Here is an 18458-nt window from a genome sequence, read left to right as displayed (position 1 = left end):
GATGATATATATATATATATATATATATATATATATGTATGTATGTATGTATGTATGTGTGTGTATATATATATATAATTAGAAAACGTAATGTTGTTTTAAAAAACTGTCAATAAGTTAACTTCACTAAATAGTTTTAAATATGTAATTCAAGCACACTCAATGTGGTTTATTTCAAAATCCTAATTTGTATTTAAGACAAAAAAAAGTCATTCTTTGATGTCCTTCTGTAAAAAAGGGTTTCTTCAGTCTTCCAGTTGGGGCCACTATTACTCCAGGTTCAGATCATAGTTGTTTTTCAACTGACATCCAAGAATATTTCAACCTTAAATACCCGAAGACCAAACAATCTCAACCTAAATGACCTGATGTGAAAACTATGAAGTTTTCAGAAATACCTTGGGTGAAAAGTGTATTTACCTCTGTATATAGTGTATATACCTGCCCTCCCTCCCTGTGAACAAGTGCGTGGGCGGAGTTTTGCAACAGCTCAACCAATCATCTGCCGCGGTGGGCGGAGCCACAGACCGGCTTCATGTGATCCGAACAAACGCCAGTATTTGGCTTGAGTGAGTGGAGGGTGAAGATACCAGCTGCTCTGAGAACATCAGTGTTTCTGTGTGGAATATGATCATTCACTGGCTCTGTATTTTAAAGGAATGAGACTGACGTTATGGGAGTTTCTTTTACTCTGAATGCTGAAGGTAAGGTTCACTTTTTTGAAAAGTAGCCCACTACCAGGCAAGACAGTCTATGGTTGTTACTTATTGTGTTGCGATTTTTGTAACAATAGCTGCTGTGAGTTTCTTTTAGTTTAGTAAAGATGTGTCAGGTTTAGTAATGTAAACCCATGGATTGTGACCTAATGAGCTGCCTACCTAGGCGTCACAGTCGCGTGCAGCAGCTTTGGGCGTTTTGGGCGCGTTCCTTGTTGTCAACGCAAATGATGCCCAAATATGATGTCTGTTTGACAGCTCACTAAGTATTGAGAAAGTCCTTCTGTTTTACAGGTTTGTGAAAAATCCTTACCCGAGTTCTCACTGTTGTGTGTGTGTGTGTCCTTGAAACAATACTGAGAACTCAGGTGAAAATCTCACACAAACACAGACTCATGACACATGCATTTTGTCATTTTGTATCTTTATTGTATTTATTATGGGATTTTCCTGTATCTCTGGAGTTATCAGGTTCAAATGTAGCCCAGGGACTGTGCTTTAAATAACACAAAGGGCAGTCAAGATAAAGTTGATTTTAAACGCAGGCTGTCAGAGATATCCACTAGAGGGCTCTTGAATGTTCTTTTGGATCAACAATCCAGTGCTATTGTCAAATTTTCTATTGTAGTGATTATCCATAGCACATGTTTCCAATCCATTAGTCTTTGCAAGGCAGAATTAAGAGTTTGGTCATCTGAAACTATACCACAATAACATGCCGTTTATATGGTAGACATATTGAAATGTGAATGTTTATTTACTATGTTTACTGTTTAGTTGCGGTTGTGATGCTTGAGTGACAAATATCAGATAGTATATTTCTTGCTATGTAATGATACTTTATTTACAACGATATTTAAGTATATATTTTAAGTATAATCTGTACTGTAGGCTTTGGTCTATCACATTTTTTGTCCTTTTCTTTTGTGGAAACCACAGATAGCACTAACAACACTAACATGTTTGTTTTTGGATTTCATGGTATTCTTTGACGCACCTTGTAAATACCATGGCATATGAATGTGACAATCATTCAGTAGCATAGTGTATATTAAAATACCATATCTGATGCCATTGTACTTTTTTGTAAGGGAATGAACAGCCTGTGCTGCTTTAAAGTTAATAATGAGTGATCACTCTTTATTCTGCTCTAAACAAAGACATTAAAGCACTTATGATTTCTTTGTTTAGAGCAGAATAAAGAGTTTAGAATTTAGTGCAAGCATCTTTATGCTGTGTGTGTCACTCAAAGGACTTCAGTATGAGTGTTTTCTCTGTCTTCTGAACGGCCAGCGTGTATCAGATTATGGTCAGGTAATTGCACGTTTGATTAGACAAGTTACACAGCCAAGTCCTTGTGTCAAGGTTAATAAAGCCATTTTCGTTATAGCCATATCAGTAATACAGATGTTCAGTTCTTTCATGCTGCCGAACGAAATTGCATCCCCGTCTCTAAGGATGAAACCACCTGGAAAGCCTTTATACTTTGTAGACTCAGAAGTGCATTGTTCTTCAAGGTGAAGTGTGCTACTAAAATAGTTTCTCCTAGTCTAGTTTAGGCCTAATACATAGAGACAACCATATGTGAACTATCAGTGTTTATTTTCCTCAAAAGTGATTTGGTTGCAGATGGTGGGAAAAATGCATTGTTAAAGTTGTGATGAAACGGAAGTAGCGACAGATATTTTGTTCTGTATTGCATCCGAGTGAAATGGATTTTTGAAAAATAAAAAATGTAGGGTTGGGTTCAATCTATCGGTTGTTGATTGGATTTTAAGAAATGAGCATTGCATTTAAAAATAGTTAAATATATGCTTATGCACAAGAGAAATGTTCACACTAAGATCATTTAGAAAATAGATAGGATGCATTTAGATTTAATGCCGACATTAAATGCAAATAACACACAGCAGCTAACCGTCTAGTCATGCATGCATAAATAGACTTATTAAATCCCAGATCTGTTGTTGTTGACATCAAAGGCCGTTCATCCAATCAAACTCTACAGCGCTAATTGATCTGTCATTTGGTAGAAGTTAAACAAACTACAAAGATGCCACTGCCGCATTGTGGTGAAGTGAGGTGAGAATATTGACAAGGTGAAAGACTATGGTATTCAGTGTGCATTTTAAATAGTCTCTTAATAGACTCTTGATGTAGGCAACAATTGACAACGTTGACACTCATTGAACTGAACTGAATATCGCATTATTTAATGAGTTATCGCATTTTTCTTCAATATCGCACAGCCCTAATCTCAATTCTGAATCTAAACAATGACACTGTTAGGGCCCTATGATTTCTGCAATGCAGAAAACGCGGACGGAATTACAGAATCCATTCATAAAAATGGAATTTACTGTATAACGCGGAATGTCACGGAATTTGTCAAAGTTTGGATGAAGTAATTAAAAGTAGGTCATTTCACTTTAATCAAATCGTGATATGGACTAGTATCTGTAAATATTAAGCAGACGTGCGGTTTCATTTACTACACATACTGAAGCTTGCAGTGGTTTCAGTGTTTTAATAAATTGATGTTAAATAAGTTTCATGATTTGAATTAGTTAGACATGCTTTTTGATTAATGAAATTTAATTTAGGCCTACCCATAGAAAGGAGTCCAGAAAAATTAAGACGGAAAAAAATGAATTTGGAAAAAAATAAAACAGAATTTGGGAAAAAATAAAATGGATTTCATAGGGCACTACACTGTTGTCTTCTGTAGAGATGCTTTGTAGCTGAAATTTGAAAGCGCTTTAAAATTGATGCAACACGATTGATGCAATTTTGCAACGTTAACATTGTTACTGTTTATTACTGTAAAGCAGCTTTGAAACAATCTCTATTGTGTGAAATGCTGTATATAAAGGTGCCTTGGCTTGACTAGATTAAGAAAGTTGTGCATTTTCATTGTTATTGGCATGTTTAAGTTTCCTCGTTGTTTCCTTACATTTCCCTGGGAGAAACGAGAAGTTTGTCTTCCCATCGCTGGGTTTAGGTGGCACAGTGACTGCAGACGGATGTTTATCTTGCATTGCACTCCTGAATGCATTCATAACATAATGACAGGAAATTAAAGCTAATTTTGGAGTCCTCTCTTGAAAATAACATCTGTCAGGACAGGTGGACAGCTGCTCGCTACCCTCACATCGAGCAGTAACTCTTTGTTTAATGTGCACCAAGTTAGTAGGCATTTTGATGGGTTATTTGCATTGTTTTAGTGTGTCGGATATGGAAACGTGTTTCAGTGTACTGTAATACCAGTCTGATTGAATAGGACAGGGTTGTGAGACAACAAACATATGAATCTTAGCTGTGCATCTAATCCGTTGGATAGGAAAAGAATATCTTGAGACGTGGCAATCAGGCCCAAAGTATGCCAAGACAACGGTTTATCGCTGTTATTGACCTCATTGTGTGATATTACAAGGATATTTCATGTTTAACCAGAAGTGATGAGATGGACTCCAAATGAAATGGATTAGTAGAGACCATCTGCTCTTCATACTTACTGGCAACTCATTCAACATCTAATGGAGCCCATCAAAAATGGCCTTTCCTAAGGCAGTAGTCGCTATTATTAATGCTTATAGTGATTTATAGAAACCATTGATGTGGAGTATGAAACTTCATCAAATACGTTTATACGCCAAACATGAATGATTCCTCAAAATCTTAAAATAGGCAGTCCACAAACTCAAATCATATCTACAGACCAAAATATCACAGAAACTTTTGGTTTGTGTGCATTGGCGAAGATTTTTATTAGTGGTCCACCAATATATCGCCAAGGCCGATATATCGGCCGATATTTGGCATTTTTTTAAATATCGCATCGGCCGATAACCTTTCCTGTTTGGCCGATGCTTTCGAGGCTTTTATTTTGACGGCGCTGAGAGCGGCAGCACCTGAGCACACAGTGCTCACATTCTCCCTCTTGTTCGCTGTCGTCGTTAACAGTTCTGTCTATTACGAACAGAAATCTGTCTAATAATCAGATAGAACGGTTAAACAAACAAGTGTGCTGTATGTAAAATTAGTGTTACCTTAGCTTTATTTGAAAAAATATGATTCCCAATGCACACAAACTTCCCAGAATACTGATTGCCCTGTTGGTTACAGTGTTTACTTCCTTTTTTATTATATTTTTTATTAAATATTTATGAAAAATACTTTGTCATCTAAAGTATACATGTGTTTATTTAACATTTATTTTTAAATCCATTTTCAAATTATTTTTAAATATTAATTAAAATAAATAAAATTATATCGGCTTTATATCAGCCATCGGCCACCCTGCTTTCCAAGATATCGGCATCGGCATCGGCTGTCAAAAAACCAATATCGGTCGACCACTAATTATTATTATTATTATAATTATTTACATTATATTTTTGATTGCATATCATGGATCTTTTAGCCATGCAAATTTGTACTTGGTTTGTAATCAGTCACCCGTCTGGTTCATTCTCTCTTGTACTTGTTAATGACCAACACTTGTGACTGGCATCATCAGAGCAGATCTCTGCCAGCTGTTGGTTGATACCACAACAGGCCTGTTTGTTTATTCGAACCGCATTTGTGTAACTGTTGTCATTTGGCGGAGATGCGAGTATCACAACAATGAATGTTTTTTGCTGGTTTTGGAATGTGGAAAATGTAATCTTTTTAAAAAACTGAGTGTTTTATCAGCTCTCAAACATGCTGTTGGGTTATTCTGTGTCAAATCAACCAAATTTCAGAAACTTCCCAGACTAAAATTTTTGCATTTGTTAACAAGAAAGACTAACATAAATAGTGAAGAAAGCCAAAATATTAAATCTCATGGATGTATGTTTACTAAGTAATTCACTATTGTGTAGAGGGTGGTCAAAATAAAAAATTTCAACTGAGATTTGGAACCAAAATACAGGAGGGTAAAATGGCTTTAGAAAGATGGCAGCATCATTATATTATTTTTTACACAGTGATTGCTTGGTCTATTAGTGAAATCTGTTGACTTGGCAATCTTTGTTGTTGTATATTACAGTTCAAAAAAATTTTCCCAAAGGTTTGCATGGTTGTAACTCAAGAAGTATTAAATATATCTTAATATCCTTTAAGATTCTGGTTCTTAACAAACTTTTCTTTTGGTATGTTTATTTTTAAGGCCATATATGGTCCAATTCCAGAGATGTGGGGATCTCAATGTGGCTCCATGAGCAAATTGTTGAATTTTATCAATTTTAAGTGGTCAAAAACCAAATGCAGGTCACTTTGCATACAGATGACACTTATTGTGTATAAACTAAAGATGAATGTCTGAAGAACAAATAATGTTGAAGCTAGAAATATATCTTGTTTTCCTATATCAAATTTATTTTAGACATCCTATTGGTTACTAGTAGTCCACTGCTGCCTTCACATTGGAAATTGAATAAGGTTAAACAGTTTGAATGTCACTATTGTGTTTACAAGTTACTGTTGTTGTGCGTCTTTATCTCATTTAGATGTGTTTGGCTCATGATTTGATTGATAGGACGCTGTGGATACATTTATTTTATTTGCAAGGCAGGTTGTGTAACACCGTCTTTAACCTCTGGCTGTATCCTGTGTCCTGATCTTTGGCTCGAACACTTGACATTGTTCTTCGCTATAAGGACATGAATACACATATGAAATCTGAGCAGGTATATATCCATCATTCACTCGTCAGTGTGCACGCGTCCACCCCGACACCATCTCCTCTTGCAGCTGGGTGAAGGAGACGCCCTGATTGAGTTTCTTCTAGATGTTCTTGTGTTGCACGCTGTCGTGCGTTTCTGCGCAGGTATCAGCGGAGATGATTTACTGGCCCAGGGAATATCTGCTGCTGCTAATTTTGGCATTGTCATTGACGTCGCTTTACCCTTTTGTCTGTTATTGTGTATGGATTCAGTCCCACAATGCATCTCTGAGTGTGGTTACAAATGATTAAGATTAAGAAATGAATGCTTTTATTCATCAAGGATGCATTATATTGATCAAAAGGGGCAATAAAGACATTTATAATGTTACAAAAGATTTTAAACTTCAAATATATGCTGTTCTTTTGAACTTTGTTCATCAAAGAATTCTGAAAAATAAAATGTATCACGGTTTCCACAAACATATGAGCTGTTTTTAACATTTATGAGCAGAAATGTTCCTTGAGTAGCAAATCAGCATATTAGAAGGATTTCTGAAGGATCATGTGACACTGAAGACTGGAGAAATGATGCTGAAAATTCAGCTTTGATCACAGGAATAAATGACATTGTACGAAATATTACAATAGAAAGCAGTTATTTTAAATTGTAAAAATATTTGACAATTTTACTGTTTTTGCTGTATTTTTGATCAAATGAATAATAAATGCAGATTTTTTTAAATTATAAGAGGCTTCTAACTTAAACATGTCTTTAGAATGAAATCTACAGCAGAAAGTTGGTGGATCTGCATGCTGCAAAGATATTTTTTTTAAAGCATGACCAGAGGTGAATGTGTGAGCATGCGTTTTCCAGCCGCATATAATCACGTTACAGGCCCAATGTAAGCATGTTATGTTTTGCAGATGAAATATAAGTTGGTTATCTCCTCGTTCTGTCACTCATCCCATTCGGTTTCTGCCATCATGGCTTTACTGCAACATCTATATGAGAGTTTGGCAGTAAATGAAGCTGAAGTGGGTAATTTTTGCACTATAAGCGCCCAGTTAAATTGCACAAATAATGTTTTCCCCCCTTTCATTGTTTAACATACTGAACTCATTTCAGTGGTGTCATAAATTGACATGTCAGGCCACTCAGACAAACAGAGCGAAGTTATGAAAGCGTCACAGTGTTTCATTATCCAAGGAAGTATTTGAACATTGAACAAATTACATCACAATCCATTTTGTTGTCAGAGATGTTGGCGTTTCTCAGCCACACGAGTGACGTCTTGCAGTATTCATGCATCAGGGACCGTAGTGGAAGAAACTGCTCAATTGACGTGTACTGTAGCCTACTGCTTTTTCAAACACTTCTTTGTAGGCTCAATGGGGTGTCATACAGCCTGTTTCCTTATTTTTTTTCAGCATGTATGTTTATGTGCCCACATGTGTCAGGGATGCGCATTTGTGGTCGATTTAACTGCTGTAATCCAATCGCCGGCCATATGCCACATGTGATCTGGCATTGGTTGATGAATGGATGGATGCTTTCTGACTGTGGAGGCCCATTATTAACACATTTCCTCCAGAGTGTGCTTTGTGTTAATGGATGCAGTTCTCTGGGATTGTTCTCTAGTCTCAAACTAGTCAAGAAGATCAAGAAGAACATGTTGTTAATGGGTTTTGAGCACAACATGGATGTAGAATTCAACTGATGTGCATCTGACTGACTTTTAGAGAATGTAGGGTTGGTACTAAATGCTTCATATTAGTTTTGCGGTTTGTGTGTTTTGTTTTCAATGTGAAGCTGCTTGTGCACTGATGCCAGACTTATAAATGAGATCATCTGGTTTTTCTCTGGTGTTCATGTCAAAACATAAACAGACATGCATACTGAATGAACCGCAAGAGTGCTGGTAATCATATTTACATGCAAAGAGTAATTGGGCTAAAGGTCAAAACATTAAGTTTTTCTTAATCCGTTTACAAACTTTCCCTGATAAAAGTATATGAATTAAGGTGTTTACATGTCTTACGGTTGTTATTTTGTCTATTATTGTAATGGTGTTTTTGCTTTTTTCAATGTGTAAGAGTATTGTTAGTGATTAGATTCACTAGAATTTGTATTTTTGTTTCGTTTTGTTTTTTCAAAAAAATTTGATTTTTAAAAAATCTAATATTTATATTTTGTTTCATTATTATTTTCAGTAATTTTTTTTAGTTAACAATAACAATGCTGATCCAAACACATATTTATTTGTTATGAATAATCTATTTAGTTTCATATGCATCAAGTTGGAAAACAAAGAGAAAATAATTCAGATCTTTTGTATAGTATTAAAGGGGTCCAATTATGCCCTTTTATTAAACTTTTATTTGGTTTTTGGGGTGTACTAGAATAGGTTTTCATGCTTAATTGTTCCAAAAATGCATTTTCTTTTTATTTAATTAAATTTTTTTAATTATTTTTTTTACATATTTTGCATTATTGCAGCACCTCTCTTCCCAGCCTGTCTCGAATGCTCTGTTTAGTTCCTTTTTCGACGAAGCCAATCCTGAAATATGCTACTAGAGCAGCTCTTCTTCTTCGTCTTGTCTAGTGCAGCTCAATCGTGGGCAGGAATTATTTAAATGAGGGACATTGTGACTTCACAATATCCGGAATAAGCGCTTTGTAGTAGTTGTTTGTTGTAGTTCTTGAAATATGATTCCTGTGAAAGAGAATATTTCTTTTTAGAGTGAACTTTGAACTTCGTAACCTTGCAGACCTTTTTATTCTCAAATAGCAACATTACATGCTAGATAAAGTTGAAAAAGTGAAAAAGCATAATAGGACCCCTTTAAATTCATAGATTACCAATAAATGGATTTTAACATAGGCTATATTTTTATTATAAACCCAATTTCTGGCTAAATATGCCGGTATACCGGCAGTATCGTGATATAAATACTTCAAAATACTTGCTGTATTTTTTTTTTAAAAGGTGTTATCGTCAGTACTGTAGTACCATAAGTAATGTTGTATGTGCAGCAGGTACACTATTTAAATCATTCATTTTATAATAAATGTGTAGTGTACTGTATAGAATTCACACCTTATGTGCTGTTGTTTGCCTGACGCTTCAGTTCATTTTGCAATGAGATATTGTTATTCACGCTGCAGTTTATCAGGAGAAATGAATTGAAAATATTTTCAGAATTAGATAATTTAGTCCTTCATTCAACAGATTCGTTCAAACGGCTAGTTTATTCTGAAATGAAGCAAGTGACTACTGTCTTTATGAATGGGTTACTGAATCATTGACTCTTAATTTTAACTTATTGTTTATTGAACTACTATTGTATAAAATCACATTGCAATCATGTTGAAACATTTTGGTCGTGCAATGTTGCGTACCTAAATCATATATTATAAATTTGTTGTTTTTGCTACCGCAGTATGCATCTATAACTTTCTGTGTGTGCTGTTGCGCTCATTTGTTTTGATTTCTGCACGAGTCTCTCTCACACACTCACTCAGGCTGCGCAAGCCTCATCTGGCACGACATCAATACATTATCAGTCGCCGTAAGTGTGACGTCAAAACAGACCGGCTCGGAAACGGCAGACTGACAGCCGGTCACTGGTCCCGCCCGTTCATGCGAAAAACCGGCTAATTCTGGTCCCTCGCCGGTCAATCGGTGCATCTCTACTAAGATGGATTTAGTTTACACTGATTCCATTTGACTGGTTACAATAGCCACTCATTCTCATTAATAGACTTGCACTTTTTAAAACTAAATTTCAACATCGTGATAATACCGCATACCATGATAAAAGCATTAGCAGTTAATCGCAACATGAAAATTTGATACCGGCATATCCGGTATCAAATTAAGGACATATGTATTAAGGACAGTTTGGTTCATTCTGTAGATTTGAATGAATAATTAACACAATACTGCATGGTATCACAATACTATTTTGTATTGTCATACTTCAGGTGGTATAGTATTGCAAGACATTTTTATGGTATCGCGACAACCCTACTGCATTCTTAGCATTCTGTGGAGAACACTGAGACCAAAGCAAAAGTTGAGGTCTGAATGGAGAAGCGGTGATGCAGAATTAGCATCAGCATGCAGATGGCACCATGTGAGTCAGGACTGCCGACCCGTCTGGTCAGGGGTCGTGATATATGGTGACAGAGTACTGTGAGATGTTATGACCCACTTATCATCTGAAGTATGAGCTGCACACATGGTTCAATGAAATGTAGGCTAAGACCGACATACGGCTTACATGCATTTAATCCTGAACAATTTATCACAGAGTGCTGCTTGTGGAGGAGAAAAATGATTTCATCGCTTAGATGAGTCTGCAGCATTTGACCCTTGTGCGGATAACAGTTCTTGTTCATAAACAGTTTGAGTCAAAATCATCACGTCACACAAAACAGTCGAAATGATACCAGGTTGCTTTATAAGATTATATTATATATTATAAATCCTATTTTTCCCTATGGAATTGAATTTGCGTTGAAGTTTAATGTCCTTTTGAGTGGCTGAAAGCGTGGCTTAAAAATTCAAAAGGATCAACAAAACTATTTTTTTTATTATAGTTAGGGATGTTCATTTTAACCGGTTAACCGACGGTAAGAATTTTGACCGATTAATACAATCAGTTAAATGGTTTAAAACTAGGGATGTTAATTTTAACCGTTTAACCGGTTAACCGACGGTAAGAATTTTGACCGATTAATACAATCAGTTAAATGGTTTAAAAAGTCATTTAATTTATTTTTTCAGTAATTTATCAAAATATTTAAAACGGTTTGCTGCATGGTTAAAATACGCTACGTGTATAAAAAATGTGTTTTTTAGGGGAAAAAAACCCCTCGCGTATAAGTCGCATTTTATTATGCCATTCAGAAATAGGCCTAATGCCGACGCGAAATGTTTACAAGCATTATAATAAACACTGTAAACATAGCTAGGCTATTTTAGTTCCCCTCACTCCACAACAAATCCTTTCAATTGACAGTGTTTAGAAAAGAACAAGAATTAAAAACATAAGAAGCTATAGCAATATAAACGACAAGCCAAAACGAATTCATTTAGGCTAAAACGAAACTAAAACCAACGTTGGGTCTCTCATTCCACACAAAATCAAATGTTTCCGTATTCGCGATGTAGGCTAGGCTATTTGAATGGCAAATTATTATTTATTATGTACTTCACTCACGTTCCAATATCCACGTAAAACAAAATGTTTTGCATAACATCACGGCGGTACAGTGATATCACTTAACCTTAACGGCTTAACAGATTTTACTACATATTTTTTTTTACTACATATTTTTTTTCCATATGTTTGACTGATTGTATTTTATTATGATAATGAACAGGCTGCATTGTCAAGGTAGCAATACTTAACTGTGCGCGCATGTGGCGCCGGCGCAATCACTTGAATTTTTTTCCTTCTAACAGTGGAAGAAACTATTCCTTTTAGTCCTAAAGATAATCGTAATTGTAAAAGGTTTGCCTTTGTTTGTGTACATTCACTAGTAGTAGTAGTAGCAGCCTATTACGTAAATTCTACTCAACAATAGTAATATATTTCTGCCGCAATGCCTTCAAGTTAAACCAAACTTTTATTTTGACGGGTTGCCGTGAATACCTTTTCATTTCTGTGTGTATATGATATGAGGATAGTTTTACTCAAATGAAACGGTCAAATGCTCATGAAGTGACTCTCAGAGCAGTTCTGGAGATGTTGTTCGTGTGCGCATCGGGGCGGAACTCCGCTGTGCGCGATACAGAGAGCGCGACCATGTCACGTAGAGACAGAAATGACATGCCGTCGAGTAAATAAGATAAATAACATAAGGCTATTTAGTTTGTTTAATAAAAGAGTTATAGACCTGTTCTATCAGAAAGGTAACTTTAAATGACTTCTGTTGTGATCTGGCGCTATAGAGAAAATATAATTAAATAAAATTAACTTGACCTTCAAGGGGGGCGGGGGGTGCCGTTGGGGGGGTGGGCCGCCCCCCTAATATAATGGCAGGGGAAACACTGTATACTGTAAAATGCTTTTTCAAAGGCAAAGATAAAACACTTTTTCAGTCTTCAAAAGTGTCTTGTTTAATTTAATGTGTTGTGAAATTTACTTGCACTTTGAGTGAAAATGGTTTCAATTCTACAAGTAAATCCTACACCAAATTTACCATCTTACTTTATAATAATCTTTTTAGTCTTTGACATCCAGATTCAACTTATTTCCCAGTGGTTTGAGTCTGGTTGGTGAATGCCTGTTGACTCACAGTAGAGACAGTGAAAGTGAATCAGTCATTAACCGCTGGACTCAGGGGCCACGAGGGTTAAACCCGCTCGCTTTTCTCCAGTGGCTCCAGACAATTGGGACACTGACCCTGATGCTCCGGACCTGGGATCTGAGATGAGAGGGATTTCGAGCACATACCTCTGGCCTATTGTGGGAGAGAGGAGAGGCATGCGGTCGCTTGTGGACTCTGTTCTATTCACTTTCTCTCGACTCAGCCTTTTTCCTGTTCCTATTCTCACAGTTGCTGTGCGAGATAGTGAAGTGCAAATTGTATGTTTCATTTTTTCTTGTAAATAAACATCATGTAAGAAAAATATTTGAGTTTTCATATTCATATTCGTATTCTAAGTGGTTTTCTGCATGTTGATCAGGTGTTCTGGATGGTTACTTAGTCAAAGTCTGTAATATTCTGGATTCTAGATCTTGTTATTTATTAATTTTGTTTTGTGAAGCTTTTCTTCTTGGTCTTTAAAATTGGCCAAATTACATCACTTTATGCAGTCAATTTCTGTTTCATTTATTTCCTTGTAAATAAACTTCATCTGAGGAAAAAATTGTGTTTTCAGAGGAGGTTATGGACACTCTTTCCGCCTCTAGAGGCCGCTCTTGTACTGTATAATGGCAGCGGACCCTTCTCGGCCACTCCAGCAATGGACGCAACCCGGAAAACTATCGGCATTGATTTTTGCCGATAACCGATAGTTCCGCCAATCAACTATCTGTGCCGATTAATCGGCAAAACCGATGAATCGGTCGACCTCCACTCATAATGTAAAAAAAAATGTAAGCATTTTTATTTAAATATTTATTAATTTTGTTGTTAAATCTCTTTAATAATTGTATTTGTTTTACATTTTTTATTTAATAATTCAATTTTTTATTTTAATTTAATGCCATATTTTTTTCCCCAAAAGTTTCTTGTAATATTGTAAGTTGTAGTTTTTTTTTCATCAGTTTTTATCTTTTTTTATCCCCAGGAATTGGACCAATGACCTTTACAAGAAACAGACACATCTTTTATAAACATATTTTATTTTATCACTCCTACAGACAGTATTTTATAGAATAATATAAGCTTGAAACCTAAAGTTTGATCAGTGAAAAAGTATTTTTGCCTGTCGCATCCCAAGAGCCCCGATATGCATCAAGACCTCAAAAACAAGCTGACATCATTCTGTGTGTAATAATGAAAACTCATCAGCCGTTGTGTTGGTTGGAGTGGATTTGTATTTATTAGACTTATTGGGCTTTCTTATTATGAACTCTTAAAATGCTGTTTTTATGGGTGAGGAGTTTCAATTATTGTGTCAAATGGAGCGTAACTTTGACAGATGTGCGGTAATGTGGTCACGATAATAAGGTTTGTGTTAGTTTGAGCCGCATGGGAGTTGATGCTGGATGGATTGATGTTCTAACCTCCTTCATCTGACCTTCTTTTGGCAAACAATATTAGAAATCAGATTCTTTCTTCATGCAATACACGTGGGCTAGATAACAATATTACAGCACGTTTAATGCAATGATCATGTCAAAATTAGCTTTGAAAACTGCTGTCAGCATAATGAATCATTAAAGATCAATTTAATTAAAATGTTAAACACAATATAAATTGTAACATTTAGCTTAACATAATAGTTAAATTCAGTTGTTGTAAACAATATTTTTATGTTTCATGTTAATCAAAGATGGTTTATTGGTGTTAATGAAACATTATTGTTATATATAATTTTACCACTCCTGTAAAATTGTATAATGGCCCTGTTATTGCACATACATGATAATACTGTTATATTGATATGATAATATTATGTTTTGTCTATGAACCATGTTAACACTATAGTTTTTGGAGATGCACATATTGGAAGTATATATGAAAATCTTTCAATGTCAATGGATCTCTTGTAATCTGAAACAATCACTGTACTATGGTATTCCTGTAAGACTTTTTTCCAAGTGAAACAAAAGCTCAGTACATGCTTATACAGGAACAATAGACCTATAAAATGAGCATGCTGACATGACGTTCTGTGACTATTTTTAGGACTAAGCAATTTATTCTAAGAATGGCTTAATTACTTTTACATGCATCACAAAAGGATAATCACAGAATCATGGGAATATACATTCCTGGGTAAAGAAACATAATTTGATGTTGAACATTTTTACCTGGAATAGTAAAACGCAGTTAGGCTTTTTTTTTTTTTTTTTACTTTGCACATGGTTATGTAGGGATGTCATAGTAGACCATTGAGTCAGATGTTCAGAGTGTTTAGCTCATATTTTAGTATTAGAAGTTAACATCTAAAGCTAAGCATACTTAAGCATAAGTATTGGATAAGCATACTACTCATACTATTTTTCAGTATGTAGTGTGCTAATCTGTGCAGTGCATGGAATACCTGGTTGATTTGATACATTTGCACAATTTGATACATTTGCACAATGTACAGCCGAAAGTAACATCAGTTTTCTTTGACTTCTCTGATCAGACAGGTTTAGAAGCTTTATACTAAATTTCAAATGAACTGTTTTTATATCCAATGATGCTGACTGTGACAAGCTTGCATGCTAGTGTTTAAAATGTTTAGCATTCAATACACTCTTAAAAATAAAGGTTCTTAATTGGCATCTGTGGTTCCATGAAGAACCTTTAACATAGACTCTTTCCATTGAACAAAACTTCTTTATAAGGGAAAAAGGTTCTTTCGAGTTTTGAAATGTTCTTCACTCTAAGAAAAAAAAAAGGTTATTTTAAGAACTGTTTACTGAAAAGTTCTTTGGAGAACCGCAAATTGTTCTTCTATGGCATCACTGCGAAAAATTCTGAAAATACCTAATTTGGTGTTTCGAGTCAAAAATAAACAGCCTGTTTTTCTTGTAGTAACTTTTTCTTTCAATTATCCCCCCAAAATACACAAATTGTACCGTGTGTCAGCAAAGTCAGTAATGTTTTTTTTTTATCCAATTCAATAGTATTGACTAGCATTTCGTTATTGGTCACATGGTCAGGCAGCTTGATGTGTTTAGCTGTCAGTAAAACGTTTCAGTTCAAGGCCGTCGACGTCTCGCTGTAGTCCTGCACTCACTCTTTTTTTTTTTTTTTTTTCAGCACTGGGCTTGTCCTCAAAAGCGTTGTTTTCCTTTTCCTGTTTAACCAATGAAGGCCAATTAAGCTTAATTGGAGAGTCACTTATCAAGCAGTTCTGTATTTAACCTTCTCTGTCAGCGGAGCAGCCAGTTTGTGTCTCTGCCACAGGTCAGAGCTCATTTAGTGATGCATGAAAGCTGAGATTTAACTCATTCGGTTGCTAAAATGCATCGTGCAATGACATTTTAGAGAATTTTAATGTGTTTCTCCTGCAATGTTAGTTCTGCCCTCTTCCAGGCTTATCTTATCGCTTCTCCTGCCCCAGAAACTTCCTGCGGCCGCGTATAATTGCTGATGATCGTTTCATAAATACAAGCTGTTTGATAAAGCCAGCGATTGTTTCATTCCAGCGGTCATGTGGTCTGACCTGAGTTCTGGAAACGACTGGTTTTCATCGTGTTGATTAGAAGTGACTAAATCCAACCTGATTCATGTTTCTTTTACTCGCAGAGATGTTCGCAAATCCTTTATTTTGACATAAATGGTGTGAATGTTGCAGTTCCCTGTGCTTTGATATGACAGACTAAAGATTCTCTCCTCCTTTAATGTGGATTAGATCAGTGAACTACAATATCCTGAGCTTGACAATAGGGCTGTCAAAATGGCTGAAAAACTAAATTCGAATGAGGATCTGCAAGGAGGAATGGCGGAGGATCCCCAAATCCAGGTGTGAATAACTTGTTGCATCTTTCCCAAAAAGGCTCATGGCTGTATTAGATCAAAAGGGTTCTTCTACTAAATACTGAGCAAAGGGTCTGAATACTGTGACCATGTGATATTTCAGTTTTTCTTTTTAATAAATCTGCAAAAATGTCAACAATTCTGTGTTTTTCTGTCAATATGGGGTGCTGTGTGTACATTAATGAGGAAAAAAAATTAACTTAAATGATTTTAGCAAATGGCTGCAATATAACAAAGAGTGAAAAATTTAAGGGGGTCTGAATACTTTCCGTACCCACTGTATATACACATACATACATACATACATACATACATATATATATATATATGTATATACAGTAGATAAGACGAGGCATTTGTGTCCGCATCAAATTAAATTTACTAAAGTGATTTTATATATGTAGAAAGCATTAAATGAAAGTAAAGTGTCTGCTTTAATGTTACAAATAATGTTTGTGAACATAAAATGTCAAAATATGGGTGAAATAATGTTCCATGATCATTCAGCGTATGTAAAAATGCAAACATGTATGATAGTCATTATTTTTTACTCTGGAAAAAAATATGAAATTAAACAAGACATTGTAATGTACAGAAAAAACAAAAAAACTAATTTAAAGCTGTATTAAACTTTTTTTAGACTGTTTTCATGCTTGAAAACCCCTTTTTGTCTTTGAGGCATATCGTTTTGAATAATGTATGACACTAGGGCTGCACGATATATCGAAATTATCGAAATATCGCAAATGTAAATATCGCAATATGCATATCGCAAGGGCGTGCGATATCTGAATCATTTTAATAATAGGCTACTTAAATCAAAACGTTGCAAAAGGTCAAAGTTTTAGTTCGACGCATATAGCAGAGAATTGCTTGACATTAAAAAAAGGGTTTAGTGCAATAAGTTGCAGAAAACAACTCTTTGCCGTCTCGTCTTGCTGTCTGACTCACACCTGAAGCGCGCGCACAAGCCGCATCTCGCACAGCGTCTCTTCAGTTCTACACGTGCAAAGCGCGCGCGCACACAGAGAGACTCATTTCAGACGACGCGCGAACACCGAGTTGATTCGTCTTTCGCATCTCCTCATGTTTGAACAGACACATACACACAGAATTATGTCAATAGTACCCGTCTCGACGATCATTCTCGTAAACGCAGTCGGTAATGTTTTAAATTAATGTAAACGCTGGTCACTTTCAGAAGTTGTAGTGATTCTTTATTTTCCAAGAAAGAATGTGAAGCAAATTGGTTATAATTTTCATTTTTAAATACACACTTTAAGCAACATCGTATCGCATATCGAATATCGCATTTTTTAACAAGGTATCGCATATCGCATTTTTCTTCAATATCGCACAGCCCTATATGACACTTGTTGGCATTTACAATGAGTGGAAGCGAGTGCTGTCAAGCTTAAAAAAACAGGATGCAGAAGCCCCAGATCAGTCCATTTTGTGAACCGATCATTCAGGCCAGTTTTGTGAACTGGATCAAACGATTCATTGAGAAGATCCAACTCAAACGAATGATTCATTCATGAACACATAAGGGTCTGGAACAAGATTAGGGTGAGTAAATGATGACAGAATTTGATTTTGATGACAGTTATTGTCTGACAACGTGGCTCATTCAATCAGAATTTGTCTGGAAAATCTGTTTTAAAACATTTGAATTTGTATAAATACAAAATTATTATAAGCAATGCTTTCACTCAACATTGTGCCAATGTTTTCATGACATCACTGGACTCTTGTTTACAGGATATAAGTGATTTTGACAGGAAAGAGCTGTCACTCTTTGAAAGAGCCTTTTATCAAGCGTGTGAAGGAAATTGGCCTTTATTTCCTGTTGTGTTCTGCCATGCTGGTCACTCTATTGTTCTCACATAACAAGTGTTTTGAGGACACAGGCACTTTTATTGTCACTCAAACTGCA

At 35.6% G+C, this 18458-nt stretch overlaps 1 protein-coding gene across 1 annotated transcript in view; it reads left to right on the top strand.

Annotated features, from left to right (window-relative positions):
* The window catches only part of LOC107719700 (signal-induced proliferation-associated 1-like protein 2), a 219610-nt gene that overhangs the window by 29969 nt on the left and 171183 nt on the right, over nucleotides 1-18458 (top strand). The gene's annotated exons all lie outside the window — the stretch shown is intronic.

Source organism: Sinocyclocheilus rhinocerous, unplaced genomic scaffold, assembly GCF_001515625.1.
Source record: "Sinocyclocheilus rhinocerous isolate Xijiao unplaced genomic scaffold, SAMN03320098_v1.1 scaffold511, whole genome shotgun sequence".
Lineage (NCBI taxonomy): Eukaryota > Metazoa > Chordata > Actinopteri > Cypriniformes > Cyprinidae > Sinocyclocheilus > Sinocyclocheilus rhinocerous.
Note: the sequence above shows the minus strand (reverse complement) of the source record. Positions and strands in the feature narration are given on the sequence as shown.